At 39.6% G+C, this 22,235-nt stretch overlaps 1 protein-coding gene and 1 long non-coding RNA gene across 3 annotated transcripts in view; one reads left to right on the top strand and one right to left on the bottom strand.

Moving 5' to 3' along the window:
* Positions 1 to 22,235, top strand: part of SYNPO2 (synaptopodin 2) — a 76,615-nt gene that overhangs the window by 7,941 nt on the left and 46,439 nt on the right. The window lies entirely within an intron of this gene.
* LOC102074373 (uncharacterized) overlaps positions 1 to 22,235 on the bottom strand; it is a 35,600-nt gene that overhangs the window by 4,611 nt on the left and 8,754 nt on the right. Inside the window, exons 3-5 of the long non-coding RNA XR_012580591.1 lie at positions 10,780 to 10,838; positions 3,384 to 3,564; positions 432 to 3,149 (exon numbers count right to left, since the gene is read on the bottom strand). This is a non-coding gene — a long non-coding RNA (uncharacterized LOC102074373). The remainder of the gene's footprint in view (positions 1 to 431; positions 3,150 to 3,383; positions 3,565 to 10,779; positions 10,839 to 22,235) is intronic.

Genomic DNA, 22,235 nt, shown 5'->3' with positions numbered 1-22,235 from the left:
GCAATTGTTGTCTGTGCCTGTGTAATAGGAGGTGTTCCCAAGATGTGCTGCTGTCTGTTGTCATTATATTGCAAGAGTTCTGTTGTTGTTACATTGCAAGGGTTCCACATTGTTAGAGTTTCATGCCTCCTTGGTGTTTCTCACAGGCAGCTCCTCTAAGCACTGACTCTTCCTTCTCCTCACAACAGCCACCCAACCCACTCTTTTATAGCACTGTTATTATTGGCTACAGCTGTGGCCTGTTAAAGTCAGGCCTGCTCCTAATCTTTACTAATTAACCCAGTAGCAACTCTTTAGGGGTTAAGATTACTTTCTATACTACCTTTATTTACTTATATTCTATCCCCCTACAGCCATCAAGGGGAATCACATCATGAGTTCTGACATCTTTATTCACCCACCACCACTGAAACAGTCATCTCTCTACTTACCTTTCTAAATTCTCATCTTCTCTGCCAGGAATTCTTGCTCTGCTTTCTCTTATCATTCTCTCTGTAGTACTTCTATTTAAATACAAAAGTGCAGCTACTTACTTAAACATCAGTTTTAGTGAATTCACTGCAAACTGTGGGAAAAAATGCCTCTGACTTCAAATCTTGTTATGTGGTTAGAACAGTTCCCATCACTTCCAGTGATTTTCCTTTGGACTGAAGGAAATACAGGAAACTTTCTACTTTCATGAGCTCTCTCAGCACAGAAATCTCTGAGCTACTAGAGCTTAACAGATGTGGCTGGAATAGAGTGATCAGCATTTTGTTCCACAAATTACATTTTCCTATTCTGCAGAGCTCACTTCAAAGGCCAGCTGCTATAAGCCACTGATTTAATTACAGAGGATGCATATGGAAGTAATCTGAAAGGGATAAATAGCTTTCTTTATTATCATATATTCATAATGAGCTTTCTGCATGCTGAAATAATACTTGCAGGATGGATAGTGTAAGACTTGCTTGCAAAATCCTTCAAATTAGGAAAAATATCATTAAGCGTGGATGTTATAAGCAAATTCCAACATGTGAAGCTATTTAATGCCTAAGACCCTCATGAAGGAGCAGCTGTTAGACATCATTCATAGAAAAAGAGACCAAAGTTTGAGAATTTTTGGCTTTCCAAAAAAACAAAAAAAGATATCTAGGAAATTAGAAGTATTTTACCTAAATTGTCAGTCAGTGGAATAAGTATGTTATATATTTACTTTTATATATCTGTAGGTAATATAATATATGCTGATCAATATAAAATAAGCCATTCACAGAAGTAGAGAGTTTCATTATAGAATGCATAGTAAGATTACATAGCTTTTGAAACAAAATTTTAGTATTAAAGTTGTTATCTCATGGTATCCATACTGTTAGTCAAAGCCAGTCTTTAGATGCATTGTGCATTTTTGGGGGTATCTGAGGGAAGGTACCTGATATTAGAAAACCACAACTAGAACACTGTTTCCTTTGGAGCCCCCCAGTCCCCTTGGTAAATGAATTTTCAGTGTGCCTTTAAGTCCACTTTAAATAATCACCTTTTTGTGATATTGACATTATTGATTATCACTAGATGGTGCTCTTCACAATCCCCAAAATCATAGGTAAGTGAACATACCGACAGTTCTACCTTGGAGAAGTTTTCATTGAGAGGTTTAATGGTTTCTTACCAAAGCTAAAAGTATTGTTTGGCTCAGCTCCCCTCAGACCACATAGCAGAATTAATGCCCTCAGGAAAATTTGTATATAAACCAAGTCAAGAATCACAGAATATCAAATTAATCAAAATCATAACATCAAATTAGTAATTCCAAATCTTCTTTTCACTTCTGCTTATAAGTCCCTAAACACAAATAAAATGTAATCCCCTAAAGGAGGGCTCCATAAATTTGTACTAGGGTTTGACTTGTGGTTTCATAACACTACAGTTAGGACAAATTTTGATCTTAGAAAAAACCTGACTAAAAATTATTTCAGTAGTATTGCAGAAGAGGGAAGCAGCTGTAATCCTTTAGAGAGAAAACAAAAGTGTTTCTGCATCTATTATGAACATAAACAGTAATATTATGAACATTAAATAGTAATATTACACACAACCATTGTGTGTACATGCAGCAAAATAACAATTAAAAAGAGTAGGAAAAATATTACCTCAAACCTCAGTTCCTTGGAGCCCAATATGACGACAGCCTGAGTAGACAGGGCTGGGAGCCCTGGAGGTGTAAGAACTCTCCCAGGTCTCGCATCCAATTTAAAACAAATTTTGAGCTATATTAAAATGGTGTTTTTAATAAATTCCTCATTATCCTTTCTCTGCCCTCACTTTTAGTCATGACTTCAGTCTGTAACATTAGCTCTTCATTTTACTAATTTGATTAGGAATGGACTAACATGAAGTACCCCAAATCCAAGACTGCATCATTGGCCGGCCATGGTGTTGGAAATCGACCTGAGTTTTGCAGCTTAAGCCCGTTTTTACTCAAATAGTTTAAAATTAACAGATCAGTAGTACAAGTGTGATATAACTAAATTTTTCATGGCTGAATCTTCCTTTCAAGGGCCCTGATGCAGCTCCTAAATATGCTACATTTTAAAGTCAGTTTCCACATCCCCAGGATAATGTTACCAAAGCATTTCAGATTTCATGACACAATTGTGACTACAGAAGGGGTTTGACTTTAAAACCTCTTGTCATTCTGTTTCAGTTTTCTTCCTCTATATTTACAGGAACAGTGAGAAACAATCCAATGAATCTTAATGTAGTGAAAGACCCATGAATGCTTCTTTTTCTGCATTGGCAAGAACAGTACAAAGGCTACAATAATTAAGCCTGAGGAGGTAGTTAGGCCTGTGGCCTGTCATTATTTTAGAGTTACACTATGAACAAACAGAGCACTGAAATGCATGGCCTGAGAACAATAGTACCCAGCCCTGTACCAGCCTCCTGGGTCACTCACTGCTTGTTTGCTCCCAGACCTGATTTGCATAAGAGGCCTGGAAAAGTTGCAGAGGCTGGGAATTAGCACAAATTGATATGGGGTGCTATTGACTCAGGCAAAAACTAAAGGTGCACTGACCTGTTCAAATCAGACTCGCATTCGGGCCTCCGGATTCCTGCATCATCCAGCGCTGAAGAATTAAACCCTGGCATGGTTCAGCAGCTGCTGGGCCCTGGGATAAAAATAGACAGGCAGAAATGGGATCATTTTGGCATAATCAGCTGCAACTGCAGAGGGTGGGAAGGAACCCTTCCTCTTGTGGGAAATGCCTTCTTTTTGGCTGTTTGGGTGTTGCTGTAGGCAACGGCATGGCAATGGAGCTCACCTAAAATGAGAGCCAAACCAATCCTTTCCCCAAAACATTCTGCTGACCCAAATACTTTTTTAAAGGTTGAAAAATACTTACTGTTCCGTGTTTGTGGGCAGGTGTGTTCCATCAGGAGCAAGGAATGTGATTTATTTCAGGGACTGGATCCGATGTGCCAGATGCAGAGCCAGTGATGCACGGCTGTAGGAGTTACCTATTGCCTCAGCCCCACGCAGTGCCTCTCTTGTCTGATAAACACCTAAAAAGCTTCTTCCAACAGCTGGCCATCAGATCATTATGACAAGAAAGGATATGTTATGAAATGCTCTCTGCTTCTAGAGGTCTGTGGTACTACAGAAACCAGTGTCCACCCATAAGGATTCACATAACCTCATGTTATACCGGCATGTCCCTTAAAGCAAAAATTGCACTTAGGCCCAAGTAAGTTTAGTTTCATTTAAAAGTTTTCATGAACTTCTGGATTTCTTCAGCTTTACATTTGCAAGATGCTCTCAGGCCAGACATTTTCATGTGCTTGGGTTTCCTTTTGGCCATTTAACTTGGCTCACAGAGGCCTTTTGTACCTCTAGTTCCTCCAATATTTGAACACATTTCGTCCCACCCTAAAGCAGTATCTCAAATACAGATCCTGACACTACTGCACTTGGCTGGTTTTGACTAGTTTCTCCCATGCTAAAAGAATGTACAATCCTCTCCATCACAGTTACATTAAAATGCTTTTGCTGTGCTTTTTCAATTAATTGCATAAGTTAATAAGAAAAAGGTAAGTTTCAGGGCAAAATAATAGTGAGAAAAGGAAACTGGACACTGATTCTAACACTGAACTTAATTTATGGAGGTGCTGGCCCCTGACATATTTTTAAAGACTACACAATCCTTAAAAAGTGTGCTTCCCAGAGAAACTTGAGGAGATACCAGCAGTTCATATAATAGGAGCTTTCTCTCAAAATTATATTAGTAAGAGGTGTCAGCAAAGTCTTCTGAGGCAATCTGACTCAGTTTATCACCTTTTAGATGAAAAAAAGCACTGTACATGTTCACATTCCTATTCAGTTGTTTAAAAGGTCACTCCTGATCTTCAGTCAGTTTTTAAATTACTCCTTACATCACCAGCATGCTGAAAACTGTGGCTATAAGAGTTTCTTAAAAAGCTAAAATCAGTGCCATATGATAAGGAGTTATACAACCTATCCATTTTCAATGTACATAGTAATTTGAATTGTTGGGAAGAAAACAAATACAAAATTACGGAACCAATTCACATATAAATGTCTTTCCAGTTAATACCTGTGCCTTCACATTCCTCCTGGCTTCTACTCCTTCTGTTTGGTGCTTGGCATTTGGGAAAACGCTGCAGATCAGGGCTGACTTAGACATTACCAGGGGCTTCCTTACCCTCTTTGGAAAATTCACCCTAAGCTGTCCTATTGCCAGGTGTTCCTTCAGACTGCTTTTTGTCCCAGAAATAAGCTCTGAAAGCAGCACAGTGCATTTGAGAGGAGAAGGCAGTGATGTCCATCTCCTCTCCTGCTTTTGGATCCTGGTTTAAAGTCAGTGTGTGACCTTAGCTGGGAGTTGACACACTTTCCCCAGGGAAACGTCACGTGGAGGATTTTGGATTTGTAGCTGCCAGTCTTAATTTCAGAAGCACGTACAAAAAGGTGCCTCTGAATTGGTACAAGATGCAGTTATTTGGTGATTTTTAGGCTGAAAACTGCATAGGAAAGCGAGTCATGAGGATGTGGCACTGTTTAGGATTTGAACACAGTAAGGTTACTTGGATATTCCACAACAATGCAGCCAAGTCAGATGCATAATTTAATAGGTGAAAAATATGTAGGAGATCTTGGAGCAAAGTTGGAGCAAGAGTAGCCACACAAAATGAGAAGGGATGCTGCTATGCTGGAGTAATACAGCTTGGGCTAGCTGGAATATTTCTGTGACCATGTTGGGGTGAAAGCTGACAGCAAGCAGGTTTTTTATGGCCACGTGTTAATCTTCTTGGACAGGATAAGTTATTAACTTAAATCCTCAAAATAAGCAGCTCTTTCATGTGCACCTATGTTTTCCAGATGTATGATACAGTCAAGATTATCCTGTGCATTTGCATGTGCTTGTTTCTTTTGTTGTTATTTTTAGAAAATTCTTTAAAATTATTATTATTCTAACATCTGAGTAAGATTTGAAAATATTTTTTATTTTAGTCTCATAGCATTTTCCTGTTATGTTTCTTAATCCTTATTTCTATTATTTTAAGTTTTGGAAGAGACCAGGATTTAATTTAATTAAGCAAGTAAGAATTTTGTCCTAGTTTTCACTCATTTGAGGGATTCAGCAACATCAGTTTTATCTGTCACATTTAGCAGTACGGTTTTATAAAAATGACATCCATGCTAAAAATAAAAGCTGGATATAAACATAAATAATAGCACTTCAAATGGGGGTGTTTTTCAAGGCCCTTCCTCCTTGACAGAACCAACACTGTGTGTTCAGCACGAGGCCATTCCCTGCTGAGCCCATCCCTCAGCGATCCTGACAAGAAATGTGCACCTGCAGCTTCTGACCCTCTGCGGGAATCTGACTTCTAAAAAATAGTTTCAACTAAACTTCCAACTCATGCCTATGATCTAATGGCATCAGTTGGCCTGCATCCCTTTGCTCTGTGAAAGGTTTGTTAGGAAAACATGACTTGAGCTCCAGAAGGAGCACATCTGGCAGGGCTTGATGTAGCATCGATGCATTTCATCTTCTGTCTGTGCAACTGCAGCCTTGCCTTAGCAAATGTCCTAAAGCTGGCACAGATCTTAGACAAAGACCAGGAAAGTATTTCAGGATCTATCTGGGATGAGAGATGCCATATTATGTTTGGGTTAATATAGAAAAATAATAATTCAGAGGAAGACAATGAAATAAAATCATAAAAACGTATGCCAAGAGTCTGCTTGAAGCAATACTCCAGCTTCTTATATTAAGAATTGTCAAAAATGGCAGCATTAAAAACAACTCCAACTGGCTCCTTCCCAAGCTCCATGCCTTTTGGATTTCCTTAAAAATTTCAATCTACAGTTTCTGAATAATGCAACCATTGTAATTCAAGGACGCTCCCCTGCTGGTTTTGATTAATTTATTTAAACAACACAGAAAAATTCTGCTGTAACTCCTCTGGTAACATAAATCCCTTTTACAAAGGATTCTGTTGTCTCCACCTCTCTAATAAACTATAGTGTCAGGGGTTCAGAGCTAAATGGATGGCAGTACAACTTTAAAAATTCATCTCTGCTTATGTGTCTGAATTAATATCTGGTTTTTGTCCCCTTCAACTTTTGACTAATTTATAACTCTATTCTTACCTTCCTACAGAAGTAACAGATCCATTGAAATAGTTTAATTTGCATGCAATCACACATTTTATACTTTAAAAATTAATATCTTGAAAAGAATGTCAGATATCTTAAAAAAAAATCCCAGTAGCCCAACTTTTTAAAACTTACAGTGGTTCTCCTGACATATGCCACTTTCCTTAGAGTACCAGCTACTGGAATCTGGTTCTTACCTGAGTTCCAGCTTCCATTAAAATTAGAATAAATTTCTGAATGCCCTGGATTGCAAAGTAATCCCACCCTCAAGGGAGAAAAAACCCAAGTAATAAGTAATCCCAAGTTTTTAATGTTTTATTCTTTTTTCATGTGGTACGAGAGAAACTGGCATTTGCTGGTTGCAGAGCTAATGGAATAATCCCAGCAAGACCATGGTCTGAGAACAAAATGCCCAGTGAGGACACTTAAATACCTGTTACAGTTTCTAGGGACAGAGGAGCACAACAAAGCTGCTATTAAAATTACAGTGGCTTTCTGAGGTTCATAGATTGTCACACCAAATTATGGCATGCAGGTATTTTCCCAAATCCTAAGATTGTATTTTCCAATACAATCCTGTATTGTCTAGCATTCAAGCAGCATGATTCCTTTTGGGAACCACACAGCACTTGAAAAGAAATTGCTGTTAGCTTACTTATACAATTAGATACTCTTGAACTGTTTCCATTTCACATAAATATTAAATACTCCTTTGTTTAAACGAATCGATTTAAAAATAGTCTATGAAAGGAAATCCAACAAATGTCAAGCTGTTTCTTACAGATTTCTGGTAAGCTTGCTGCTCATTTGACATGTTGCATGTGTCGTTTCAACAATGCCCTTATGTGTGAGTGAATATACAGATGCTTTAGGCTAACATTAAACAATGTTCTATAGCTAGCGCTGTTTTTGTAGTCCAAATAAAGTAGGTAGTGTTTTTATAACTATCAATTCTTGGGTTATGGAGAATGTCTTCAAATAGAAACAGAAAGAGGTTTATCTTTACAAACAGGTCTCATTCCCTTAAAAGGAAGTTGTTCTTTTTTTCTGCTGCTTCTTTGGAGAACTGACTACAAACTGGGAATGGTTATTGTATGAGTCATTTGGGAAGAATAGCTACAGTGTAAAAAGTTCAGAAAGGATTTTTAATAAAACCAAACCAAATTATCTTCTCTTTTGGGCATGATAAGGATAGTTTGAAAGAGCAAAAGATGAAGTTTTTCAGAATGCTGTAACTCAACCTAATACTGTAGTGTTTTGAAGAGAAGGGGGAAAAGGTCAGCAAAGACTAAAACATTCTGCCCTAGTTTCAGTTCTATAGATAAGACAGAAATCCCTTTTCTTAAGGAAATTTTAATTTACTTTATTCTGGTCTGGTCTGGCAGTGAGCTCCTGCATGCACCCAAAAATCACTGGCTGCCAAAAGCAGACATGGAGCTGGAGAATGATCTCCTACTCAGCTGTGGGGCCAGTGGGACTTTGCTGCTGCAGCCCATGCACTCAGGAATCCCCCCAAACACCAACACTAGCAGCTAAACTGTTAACAATTATAACATTATTCCAATAAAACAACACTGGTGCTGTGCACAGTAGAGACTGCAAATAACACAAGGAAATATTATTGCATTATTCCCTGCAATGCCACAAAGGATACAATAGTAAAGCTAGGACAGAAAAACTGCTGTTAATGTTTATGATTCTACATCCTTTCCTTACAGCCCTCATCTTAGTTTTTCCCAGTTTTAGAAATGAAATCATGTCTTCAGCATGCCACTTTACTGTTCTACTTCTCTCAGTGCTGCAGCATTTGAGTATCCTGCCTTTCAGGGGTAGAAACTGGGGTTATGTCTCATAAAGCAAAGTTTTAACAGGGTTTTTTAACTCTGTTATCATCTTAGGAACATGCACTGAAAAGTGCAGGCTTGCTCATGCAATAGCTGGGTCAGAGATGCTGGCTGTTTTTTACAGGTGCTCCATGCAAAACATGGAAAAATGCCATTTTCTTTCCAAGTTCAGCACTAGTTATTTGCATATTGCTAATCTAGCAAGAGAATTTTATAAAATTTTTATTTTCCTTCTCCTTTGTGTATATACAATATAAAGGAATTTTTCCCTTGTAGTCAAGTGACATTCCCTTAAATTTCAGACTATTAGGTGGGTTTTGTCTCCAAGTTCATTTCTAATGTTGTCCATTTATATAAAGTTTCCCAAAATGCTAGTAGAAATTTTTTTATCATTCTCTCATGCTTGAGGCACTATGAAACTTTTCCCTGAGTGTTTCTCCTAGTTCAACTGAGGCTGAAGTTTTTAGAAAGTGACCAAGTGATCTCAATGGGAGTTTCACCTTTGGAAAGCAAAATCATAATTTGGCAAGACTATTGAGGTATCTGGACTCCCATTCCTAGGAATTTTACAGGAGAATGCTGAATATTTCAAACTGCCATGAGGCTAACAGCATTTGAATCTTCTGAACATAGCTAGAATGTCCTGCACTCTTCAAGACAAGTTTTAAAAAAAAAAGCTTCAAAACCCTCTTCACCCCACTTCCAGCTTGCTCATGTTGGACCATTTGGGAATGCCCTGGGCCAAACAAAGCTCACAGATGTGTCACAAGCACTCAGTTCTTTCTGCAAACCCAGAAATAATGACTCTGTGCTTTCCAGTCTAGCCCAGGTTTTACAGTGGAGCTTAGACAAGCACTGCTGATGCTTTATGAGGTACCTTTGATGGTGGGAGATCTCCAGGCAAAGTCAAAATTTACCACTGCAGTAGATTGTGGATAGACAAATGATAGAATTTGGCTATTTTAATAGATTTAAAATATATATATACATATTTTACAAATCTCACATTTTAAAAACACGTGGGTGAGGCTGTTGTTGCTGCTGCTGTCCCAAAGTGCTGTTCATTGTGGGGACCTCAGAGGTTGCTATTTGGGAAGGGTCCTGCTGCTGGGAATGGGAGGCCAGCTGGGACAGGAGGCTCATTCTTGACAATAGTCTGGAGAGTGTTCTGCCTGATAATGAGGAGGGTGATATTTCCACAGGCTGCAGAAGAGAGCCTGCAGTGCCTCTTTTAAAGGCCTGCCCTGGACCTGGTTGCCAGGGAGCTGCAGGAGGGCGAAGGCTGGCAGCAGAGAGGGAAATAATTCAGCTGAATTCAATTAGAGTGCATCAGTAGAACAAAGTGAACTATTAAAATAAACAGTTTCCCTAAATCAGAAAGGGTTATGACCACAGAAATTGGAGCCTTTACAGATTTCTTTACACCATATTGAGCTATTCATGCTTTCTGACATGAGCCACTGCATTGCACAGTTGCAAATGTGCTGAGGAGGGGACTGGGTTTAGGCTGGCACACGTGGCAGGGACCCACCTTGGCCATCTTTCAGAATCACAGGTACAGCAAGGCACTGCTTTGCCCTCAGAGACTGAGGAGCTCTGCCTTGGTTTGTGATCAAAGGGAAGCAGCAGGAGCAGCAGCAGAGAACAGGACTGAGAGCAAACCCTTCCTTCCCCCTTCTGCTGAACACCTGCAGAGAGGGCAAGGGTTCCTCGGTGGAATGGCTCCAGATTTTCCAAATATCCTGATCAAACCTGACCAGGATATAACCCTAATGGAGTAGAAACAACCCAACACTTTGCTAATGCCTTCGGATATCCTGGATCCATTTTCCTCTAAGTGCTACCTAATTGATTTAATGAGAGCAATTTTCTTGATTTAAAAGGAAGCATCCTGACTATTTCCTGGACTGTAGATTTAATTTGTTTGGCATTGGTATAGGTATTCACCAGCCAGCAAACACCTAGTATTTATTTCTAACAGCCACTGCACTTCATACTAAAGGCAGAGATTTAGGAAGAAACTGGGTGTGAGAAAGTGCTGCTTGCATTGAGACAAGTGGGCTCTTTGAGCAATACAGGAGTGCATTTCCCTGCTGCTGAGACTTCCCTGGTGGCAGCTTTTGCAGATGCTCATGTCTATGTGAAAAATCAAAGTGAAAAAAACACAGTAATGCACAGCAATAGCTATGAGAAGAGCACCTACTGCAAGAGATTGCTAGCTCATATATGCAGGGCAATAATACAATGTTCAGCAAAAACAACAGAAATACTTACAAGTGGAATAAAGAAGTACTTTGGCTTTTAGATGGTATTCTCAAATTATGATTTCCTGCCTAAAAGAAAAAAGGATAATGAAGATAAACACAAGGCAATGACAAGAAATGAAGGAAACAATCCTATCAAAAATGACAGGGCAGGAAGCATCATACATTTTGTATATGAAAAAAGACTCCAAAGGAAGTGTAGTGATAGTCCATAAAAATGTTACCTCAAACTGCTGTGGAATTTGCAGTTGAGCTCCCATTTCCTTCAAAGCTTGAAAATGACAAGTTCCTGTAAAGCAGCCTCCTCAAAGTTGCAAAGGCCAATGGTTTAGTTTATATTTTTCCTACTGCAGAGCAAAGGACTGACAGAGGTCAAGCACACAACTTGAAAGTAAAGTCCTTTCCCCAAGTCCCTTTCCTGTTGTTGCCTCCACTTAGTGTTCCACTCTCTTGGTTTCTGAGTTCTCCTATGCATTAGTTGGCAGCCTCAGCTCATAGCAACACAAATTTACACACAGCACCATCAGAATTCCAACTTGGTGTATTTTGAAAGCCTAAATTTAAACCAACCCTTATGGAAGAAAACTTATCAGATACTTTTGCTGGAGGAAAATCTCCACGTTCATAATATAAAATATCTTTTGCCTGCCTCTTTTGCACTCAGGAGCAGAAACCTAAATTGTTTGAAATGTTTTTTTCTTCAACTAATACCTTTTTTGGTTATGGACCCAGTGGTGCTGACAAATATCCAGCTCTTGCCAGGAGCTAAACTACTAAATGTCAATCTAGTCCATTTTTGACAGTACACATGCAAGATACGGCCACAGCTGTAAAACAACATTTTTAGCATGCTCCTTAGAATAGCTAAAATCAAAACTGCAAGAGAAAGCACAGCCAGTTTCAAACCTCAGTGTATAGCAGCAATAATTATTTCTGAAAAAAAAAATAGCCTGGTGCACAGAACAAGGGTAACAACAAGTTCTATTAATCAAAGTGTACTCTAGTGGAGTTAAAGATGGAGTACAAAACACAAAATCAGAAATATTACTCAAATTTCCTAGTTTGACCCATTTTAAACTCCTGCAATGTGGGTGAGAAATCTGTAATATTTTGTGCTTATACATTTTGAGGCATTTGGATGCCAGGACCTAATTCTTAGCTTGGGCCCAGGATTGCTCCAGCAAACTCATTTCAGAAACACCAAGTGTAGTTTTCATAGTGATTAGCAGAACTGATTAATGGCAATGCAACGTGCTGAAGGGCTCCATTGGAAGAGCTGGTTCCAGTAATTATTGCAGCAGCTACAAAGAGCTGATGAGGGGCAGGGATGAGTTATGAATCCACACAGAACAGTCCCAGATTACAGCCCAGGGCCTAAACTTATGAGTCAGATACAGCTTTTTCTGGAAATAGCTAGGATTTGGGTTTCCAACTACTGCTCTTACCTGCAAATCTGCCTTTATCACAGCTGAGTTGTTAAGTGGATCAGTTCTGAACACATTTTGCAGTCAGAACCTCATCTAATGTCTCACAGTCCCTCATCCCTCTGTGGGCTCTGGCACCCACAGTGTGCTCCTCTGATTTCCTTTTGCACAGACACATAAGCACACAGCTTCCACCCCTGAATTCTACAACGGTAACTGGATAATTATCCAATTAATTGGATAATTCCCTTGGTCTAGGAAGCTGTCTTCAAACACCTCCTATTGCTTGGTCTACCCTAACTCCTAACCTGGGCCCTATTTTCTTCTGCTCTCTCCTTTGTTTTCTGGTTCTTTTCTTCTAAATCCTTCTACATACACCAGCTAGATCTATTCTGACATCAGCTGGGCTGTTAGGGTTGTCTTTTTGGTCATTTCTACCAAGGGATACAGCTCCACTGTGCTTCCCCCTGTTTAATGGCATAGACACATCTTTCCTGGCACTTCCATTCCTTCATCTGTCAGGTATTTTAAGGAAGGGAACTCAACAGGCAGGTTTGAAAGAAACCATTCCAGGTACTGGGAAGCCCTGATGCAGGATGAATACAAAAGTTCAGGCTGGGATTGTGAGGGTTATCAAACAGGGAAGAACAGTAACTGCAATGTATTAACTGCTTCACTACAAACACTGTGTGCACAAGAAGACGTAAATGATGATAGCAGTAGATTACACTTGGTTCACAAGCCTTCAAACATACTCAGTATGAAATTCTTTCTCATTTATGCAGCTGAGCAAATTTACTTCAGCCAGCAAGTGGGGGGGTCTAAGTAAACTGTTTGGACTATAGAACAAGGAGGCATCTGAAAGCTGAAAGAGCTTTGAAGACATGCCAAATTTATTTGGGGGTTTTTGTCTCTCAATAAGGTTAAAGCTTTTCTAGAAAAATCCTAGTATTACTTCTACTCCTTACACCAAATAAACCCCAAATGAAAACAGCATCAGGGACAGCCATAAAAGAACTTTTATGGCCCTACAGACAAGGTGTCCCAAAACAGAAGAGTATACAAATGAAACATTGAATAATTTACATGTTATCTATTCAAACAACCATCAGCCAAACACGTCTTTGAAAGTGTTGATATGAAATACAGAAGTTGCCTGTTCCCAGCAAAAATCACCTATAGATGCTTGCAAAGAGCAACATCCTGTTACAGGATGCTATTACTGTTATGCTTCAGCACTTAACTAGCCTTGGCAGGCAGAAGGAAAAACAAAAATATACTCACGTTCTGGCAATCTATTGCATGCTGCATTTTAGAGCATTACCATGCAACCATCTTGTCCTATTTAGGAAATTTTTCTGTCTAGATTTCTTTGTCTGGATTCAATAACGTAACTGCAAGCTGATCCAAAATGACAATGAGCTTCATTCCAAGGGCAGTAGGAGAACACAGGCACAAATGCTGCTCCACTGCTTGTCCATAAGGAGGATGCAAAGGATCTGTTAGGCTCCTAAAGGAAGAAGCCTCTTGCTGGCACCTTTCAGGCAGAATTTGTTAGTATTGCTGATCTGCTACATTTGTACACAACATAGTAAAGTACATAAATCTCAAGATCAAATTCTCACACAACATAAATGTTCTAAGCATGAACCTTGGAATGACTGGATTGTATTCAAAGCTTGGGTGAGAAAAGATAGCAATTCCTCTTGTGCAGCTAAATTTGGAAAACAAGTGATCCCAGGTGTGCTTGGCAGTGGTTTGTGGGCTCCTTTAAGAACATCATGCTACTCAGTGCAAGTCAGGCCCCAATACCCCATTCCTCAACAGTGGGCATTGGGGCTCCCTTGCTTAATAAGTGGAAATACTGGAAAAGTGTTTGGTATTTTCCTTCTGTTTTCTCTGTCCCCCACATTACATAAATCCAAATTTTCAATTTAAGATCACTAGAGATTCAAATTCAAATAACCTTAAATGTGCAACTACCTTTTGGCCCTATCTAGACAATTTCTTGGCCTCCTCCTTTTATGATAGTCCTTCATCATTAAATCTTTTGTGTCAAGAGAGGTAACTGGAAATTCCAGGCTTCCAGTTCTCTGTTCAAACTTGATTTTAAATCTCTGTAGGATGCAAGGGGCAAAGCACATTGGAATTACTTTATGAATCCCAACTGGAAGCTGTGCTGTTAGATCTCCTGTGGCCACTGTGGGGGAGGATGGCTCCAGTGCCCACAGAGACATCCAACAATCCCCTTGCTAAGAAACTGGACAAGTAACCATTGGTGCAGGATCACACAGAGTGCTGTCATATGTTACTGCACTCTTATCTTGGAGCTTTTTCTCCTCGGATGAGTTCATTTTTTAATCCTAACATGAATTTGACACGATTTTTGGCCAAACAACAAGGCTAGTTCTGTGCCAGAAAAGCCTAGGATAAATGTGTCAGAACCTATTTTCATCTGCTTAGTTAAGTCTTACAGAACAACATTGAAGCCCTTCTCCCCATCCAGAGCTGTGCCTACCTTGAATGCTTTGTTTATTTGTACTCAGGATAGCTAGGCAACAAGGGAACAAGTGCCCGTGACCTGGTAAAACTGCATTGTATTAAGCTGTGTCCAACTCTATTTTAATGTCAAGAGATTAAACCAAATGCAAAACCTAGACCAAAACCATGGAGCTGTAGGTTTCTAATGTTATCTTTATCTCTTTTTTTTAAAAAATGACGCTGGGTGGTAGCAGTATTACTGACAGAAACAACTGTATCTTTAACTTCTGATCCAAATCCTGCACACTGAACTCACATTTGCTTTTTTACAATCAGCTGAAGACGCAGTTGTGATGAATCTTTATCTCCTCCCTATCAGAGTGCAGAGAAAGCATCACCTCTGAGACCCCCAAAATGAGCTCTTGCCAGAGGAAGTTGTGGCACCTGATGAGCTGTGGGTCTGCAAAGGGCTCTGGCATATGTGAAGTCTGTCAGGCTGAGTGTGAGGGAGGTTTGTTGTCACAGAGAAATGCCTTTGCTGGGGTCGAGCTATTTGTCAGTGAGGGGAGACTCAGACACTCAATATGAGTGATAAGCAAATTCCATTTATTGAAGAGAGCATCAGACACTTATACAGCGAGTAATAAGCTTATGAATATTCTGTAAGCCAAGCAATCTATTGGTTAAACTATACCATCAACTCTTCTTCATTCTTTAGGAGTTACATCTCTCTTTTCTCATGTCTCTTTCTCTGTTTGTTATCTTACTACAGCTAAGCTCAAAGACACTGTTATCTGTGCAAGTGCAAGACTTAGAATTAGCCATAGTTTTGTACTTTTCTATTTTCTAGCAACTGAATTTCCAACAGTTTGTCTGTCCCTGTATCCCAGGCTGGGATCTGGGAGCACGGCAGAGGGTGCAGGAGCTGCTTGCACACGTTCATTCAGGTGGGAGCAGATTGATGAGCCCAAGCTCAGGGCTGTGCAGCAGCCAGCAGAGGCAAGGAGGATGCTGCAGCCAGCTGTGGGAGCAGGGTGCAGGGGATATAACAGAGAACAAATCCAGCCAAGTTTTTCAAGTGTGGTTTGGCCTCAGAGCTGCTCGGAATCATTACTGTGCAATATGTGCCTGAACAAGTTAAATTTTTCGTTTTCTTGGACAATGAAACAATATTCCTTCTCTTCTGTACTATAAATTACTGCAAAATACAAATTGAGATATCCTGTTGATGTGTGGGTTTTCTTTCTGGTTTTGTTTGGTTTGGTTGTTATGCCTGGTTTCTAACAAAGCATAACTTTCAGTGCACATTCATGTCAGCAATGGCCTTATTTGAAACAGCAGTTCTTCTCAAGGTGCCTCGCAGGGTGGTGACCCTTAATTCCAGGCAGCCCAGCTTAGATTAAAACCACATGAAACAAGTTCATCTTTGTAACCCTGCACTAGTGGATTTTCTGCTTTCCTCAAACACACAAAGAGCCTGCATTAAGACTACCCTAACTCATCTTTATGTTGGTCACATTTTCTTAAAATTGTCTGTCTCTCACAGTTTGAGCTCTAAACCATTATTACAATCACAAGCTTTCCTCTTGAATGAGGACCAGAGTCATTTTCATTTTAAATCCAACAACAAAACCATCTTTTCCTATAAGACAAGATTTCCTGTTCTCTCCTCCTACAGAAGTCAGCTGCCTATCATCTTCCCTAGGGTTATAAGGAGATGAAAACATGTACTGCAAGTCAGTGGCTATGCCTGCCCCTCCCAAAAGCAGCTGGCTAGAGTGGAGAGGAGAAGGAAAAGAAAGGAACACGGAATGCAAGAACAAAACCACAAAACTCTTTGGGGAATTGAAAATTTTAAAAAAGGGTAAAAAAAGGAGGAAACACACAACTGCCACCACCAGTAACTGCAAGATCCTTAAAGAGGAGCTGTGAGGAACCACTGTGGTTTCATTTTAAGACAAGATCAACAAATATGATACAAGAGTTTTCAACACAAGCCAAACCACGGCCACATTCTCATTATCACAGTGACACAGGGCACCCAAATCCAACAAAGACCACCCTTTCTGAATTCTCTTTCCCTCTGAGCAATCAATACCTTCAGTACTGCTGTTTTCTTTTTGTTTAGAGGTCAAAAATCTTGTTGGTTAGGTCTTTCTCTCTCAGGCTTTCACAGAGGGTTTATGACAAGTTGGTATGATCTTTCATGATCACAAGTTCTGTGATTCCCATCTGAATCCCCACATCCTTTTCTTTCCTTCTAAAGCAGCTGCTCTGATCATACAGGCCTTGTATCAATTCAAGTTTTTAAAACTGCACTGGAGATGCCTCAATCCCATCAGACACTTGTGGAAATGGATTAATAATAACAGCTTTACTGCTAATATCCACATATAGATCTTTTTATCCATCTTTCCTCTTCCTGGGGAAAAAAAGGTCCCACCTAGCACTTATAGAGATAAATGAATGAAGCATTTCTAAAGTGTCAGCCAATCCCCAACTCCATCATAAATGTTCAACACGTTCAAGAGGAACCCAGAGTGAGTACAAAAGACATGAAATACTGTGTGAGTGCTCCTCTAATATAATGGTATTTAATTTCTAAAATCTAGTTGTTGTTTCTGGCTTCTGGTCAGTAAACTAATGCTGATTGGTTTTTTTTCTTTGAGAGCACCATACAGTGTTATGTGCTTTTGTGACTTTCACAGTGCATCCATTGCAATAAGGAGCCATTTCTAAACCAGTGTAGACTAATTACAGCACCTGGAACAAAATCTTGTGTTCTGAATATATTAAGCACAGCCACAGAAATTGTCTTGAGCACCTGCTCTCAAAAGTTGTAAAACTTCTCCTTAAATAAGGAAATACAGGCAGAAGACTTAATTGATAAAACATCAAAAAAGAAGCTTTCTGATTTACCTTCTGTCCATATGTGCGTTGATGTTTTCTCAAACTTGTGAAGTACTGATTATCCCCAAGGCTAAAAGCAAATTCCTCATATAATAAATCCTAATCATAGAGCAGCCACTACAGTCACAATACTTTGAGAAAAATCAGTTGATCCTCTAATAATTTAAATTCTGGCTGCAAAAATACTTCTGTTCATTGAGTAATGAGACAGGAACCCTTTATGAGGCCCTGAAAGTAATTCAGCCTTACTAATTTTCCATCAGAGCTTGTAATCTTGCCTAAACATTAAATTCCAGATAAAAAAAAAAATAAAAAGAACCTTAAAACCAGAAAAGTAATTGAATACTGTTTTTTAAATTGTGGTTTCACTTTCTGTAGGAAGCAAATGTTCCTGTGGGGATCACCTGAAGGAATGCCAAATATCCATAACAGACTTCAGCACTGCATTTCATAGAGTAGTGCAAACCTTTTCACAAATAAGCAAGCTTGAAGGAGCTTAGTTCAGTTTTAAATCAGCATAAAATTGCTTTGTTGTTTCTTCAGTTCTCATGTGGAACTAAGTGAAACAGAGCAATTTCAACAGAATTCAGCAAGGAGATTTGTATTAGTTCATTTTAATTCAATTATCAAGCATATAAGCTCTTGATATGGACAGACCCAGAGAAAGCAAAATTTAAGTTTTCACAGCCATGCTTGTGGTCTTGAAATGTGAAACTATAAAAACCACATACTTCAGAGTTTATAATTAAATGAAGGAAAAGCGTCACCTCCACCTCCCGCTTTTGAACATCTGTAAAAAATAAATCTAATTTACTACAATATTTTATTTATTCAACATTAGGGTCAGTTATGCTTGTAGAAGAAGCATCTTTGCACAAGCTATACATAGAGCAATTACAAAATACACAGAAAACAATATTTGTGCTTAGAATCTGGAACTACAAATAAGCAACCAACAAAACATGGAGCATTACGCCGTGATAATGTAAAGAGGGACAAGATTTGTCAAAGAATCTTGGAAGAAGTGTTTTTCAGATCTTTTGGGACTGAACCTACAACTCACAAACATTGATTCCTACCTACTCTCTCAGCCAGAAGTGGCACATGATGTGAAATAACAACAGTGATAACCTGCTGTCATTACATGTCCGGTTATCTCGGCTGTTTGAGGGGCCTGGAAGGCCCGGGGTGGCCTTGGGGCAGCCCGCGTATCGAAGGACGAGAAGAGGCTTCAGTTCTTCTTTCGGTTTTTATGTTTATTAATTGTTTATCTAAAAGATGTTCTTTCAGCCGAACAGAGATCTGCTCAGCAGCCAGCCATGAGCACACTGCCCTCCCGGGCAGCCACCTATCTTTATACCCATGGTTACGTGTACAATATTTATCATTTTTCCCCAATACCATCTATTCTTATAACTCGGTGTACTCTCAGTAATAACCAATCCAAAGGTGCCACCGTGGCCAAAGAAGATGGAGGAGAAGAGGAAGAAGAAGGAGGACAGGACACACCCCAATTCCTCCATCTTACTCCTCCAAACCCCCCTGTACAGAAATCCTAAACCCTGTGTCTCACCCTCTAATTAACTAATCCCTTCACCATTCACCCGGTGAAGCCCTCATCCTTGTCGTCTCCTGTGTAGGACCAAAGTCCAGCCACCAGACACTTCTGGCAACATTCCAGGACTCCCGAGCCCCCCAAGGTAGTCTCAGAGGCTCAGCATCTCAGGACTGAGATCTTGAGATCCGACAATTACATTGCAAAGGTTCCACATTGCTAGAGTTTGGTACCTCCTTGATGTTTCTCACAGGCAGCTCCTCTCAGCACTGACTCCTCCTTCTCACAACAGCCAACTGACTCCAGTTCCCCTCAATCAACCAACCCACTCTTTCATAACACTCTTCTTGTTATTGGCTACAGCTGTGGCCTGTTAAAGTCAGGCCTGCTCCTAATCTTGAATAATTAACCCAGCTGCAACTCTTTAGGGAGTAAGATTACTTCCTATACTACCTTTATTGACTTATATTGTATCCCCCTACAATAACCCCCCAGAGTGCTCAAGCAGATGATTTGTATAAATATACACCGTTAATTTATACAGCAGCTATCAGCTTAGGCTCACAATAATGCTGATCCAGCTGGCTGAGCCACAGTGCTCAGAACTGTTACACAGTTACAATCCTCAAATGCAGCACAAAACAGAACCAACAGGAGTAAAAATTTCTTTGTAAGGATTCTGTTGCCACAAAATTGGAGGTTTTCACAAGCCCTTATGAGACTCTACAAATTAATGCTGGTGGTATTTGCTGTACTGGTCCAAAAAAAAAAAAATCCTCTCAGCATCTACAACACATGGATTTTTATTTTTTTTTTCCTTTTACATGAGAATCATAACTTGAGTTCTATCTTTTGGGGTTTTGGGGTTTTTTTGTTTCTAGGAGACAAGTTTAATAATTTAAGAAAAGATATCACATTGAATACACAAAGAGATGACAAGATATCTCGGGAATGAATCTATCCACATAAAAAAAATAAACATTGAAAAAGAGGAGAACAGAGCTGAGGGAAGGAATTTTTAGCAGCAGGAGACTATAGTGTGTAGGTAAAAATGTACAATGATAAAATGGAAAGAGTTAATAACCTTAGTCTTCCACAGAGAGAAAAAAAAAAAAGAGATAAAAAGCCTGAGCCTTGTTAAACTTTAGAAGTGTAATATAGATGTAAAGCACTAAAAATTATTGCTCTCATCTTATTCACGTCCCACTTTGTCCAGAGTTCAGGCAGTGCCTTTACATCAAAGAGAGCTGGAATGAAGCCTGGGGTCTGGCTGAGCCCAAGTTCCCTGTGGATTTACAGAAGTGCTGCAGCCCAGAGCTGGGCTGGCATGCTCTGGTTGCCAGTCACCAGTTTATCTTTTAGGGTAGCAGTGATGGACACTCAAGGGCTGGGCTTGAGCAGAGCTGAGGATACAAACCCAGAGAACCCTTCCAGAGGTTCTGCCCCAGTGCTGAGCAGCAGAAGGGCACAGTCACAGAGGAAAATACACATAGCTAGCAATGCTAACTGCAGCTGGTTTAGCACAGAAAATTGGCAGGACTGAAGCTAAAACAAAAGTTTGGAAAGAAGAGTTTATGGATTCTAAGTGGAATGTGAAACTGCTGTACAAGGTGTGGATTCTGCTCCAACTGCAGCCATTGCAGGCTGTCCCCCATACTGTATGTCTATTCATATCTGATCTGGCTGGAGAGAAAAAAAAGATTAAGGAAAAAAATCCCCCAAAACCACTAGTGACCTAATGACTACTTCTGGACAAAATGACTTTGAAGTTTTCTAACTTGCTTCACTCTTTAACACAGTTTATGGGTTCCCCTGCTGTTTAGCTTCAGTAGACCACAAGGAACCAGGCTTCCAAACAAACTGGGTCCCATTTTTTGGGACATATTTAGGCAACAGTTTCCTGAGGATCTTCCTTCCTCATTCAATTTCCCTGGCCCACGTGCTACTGAGATGCACTCAATTTTCTTACTGAAAGAACACATTTCACAGTTTTCACAATACTTTCATCTTTTTGTGGAGAATACTAAGGATAGTAAACAGGAATTCCCACTCTCTCACAGCAGAATATAAGCAATTTTGATTGGCATTAGTATGCCTTTTTCTAGCCAGCTTTGGAAGAATCAGCACTGAGTGAGGTCCAATTACAAGCAGATTTGCTGGATGCATTTTCCTTTCAGCAACAGCATTAGTCACCTGAAAATGTGTGTGGGTGTCCATGCACTTCTATTTTTCTATACTTCATAAAGGAACTCTCCCTGATAGCTTTAAGCTGCACTAAGCAGGCAAAAATGTCAATAAATATCTTTGTCATCATGGTAAATCAGCCATTTGAGACCAGGGAGATCCCAGTGTGTTCCCTGATAAGGAAATTACATAGGATGGGCAGCACTGCTGAGACATCCACTGTAATTATAGAACATTAAAGTATGTGTTCAGTATTTATATCTGCTTACCTTAAGAACACATCATGAAAGAAGGTATTTGAGTGCAAGATATGGTCTGAGGAAAAAATAACTGACTTTGCCATTAAATAAAAACAACAATCTAACCTGTTTAAAATACATAGTCACATAAAATGTGACAGCCACATTCTGTGGAAAAATGGATAACTTTAAAAATGATCTCTTAAATCTGCTTTATTTTAAGAGTTCAGGATATGAGAAAATTCATATTAATAACATCCTTTGTTAAAAAAAAAATACTGTCCACGAGGCACATGGGATTGCCATGACTCTAAGTTTATATTTTAGGATAATGCTCTCCAAAGACTCCTTGAACATTTCCTTGCTTGGCTTTTGTACAGTAAGTATGCTGTGAGATTTCAGGCTGACCTTTAGCTTTTGGAAATCCCTGAGTCCATGCTTGCAGAGCAAGGCTGCACATTTCAGCTAAACAGAAGAAGGAAAAACAACGAGGAATGTTTTGCTATAGGATAGACAAATTTCTTTTAAACAAAGGAAACATTGCTGATTCAACAGAATACAGCTAGAGATGTGTTAAGTGGAAAGTAGGAGAAATGTCTGATCTGGCAAGCAAAATTTAAGGAAGGGGAGATTTTTCTGCAGCTGGGTGACAATGGTTGCCATTACACAGAGG

Source organism: Zonotrichia albicollis, chromosome 5, assembly GCF_047830755.1.
Source record: "Zonotrichia albicollis isolate bZonAlb1 chromosome 5, bZonAlb1.hap1, whole genome shotgun sequence".
Lineage (NCBI taxonomy): Eukaryota > Metazoa > Chordata > Aves > Passeriformes > Passerellidae > Zonotrichia > Zonotrichia albicollis.
This window is presented reverse-complemented; position numbering and strand designations above follow the sequence as displayed.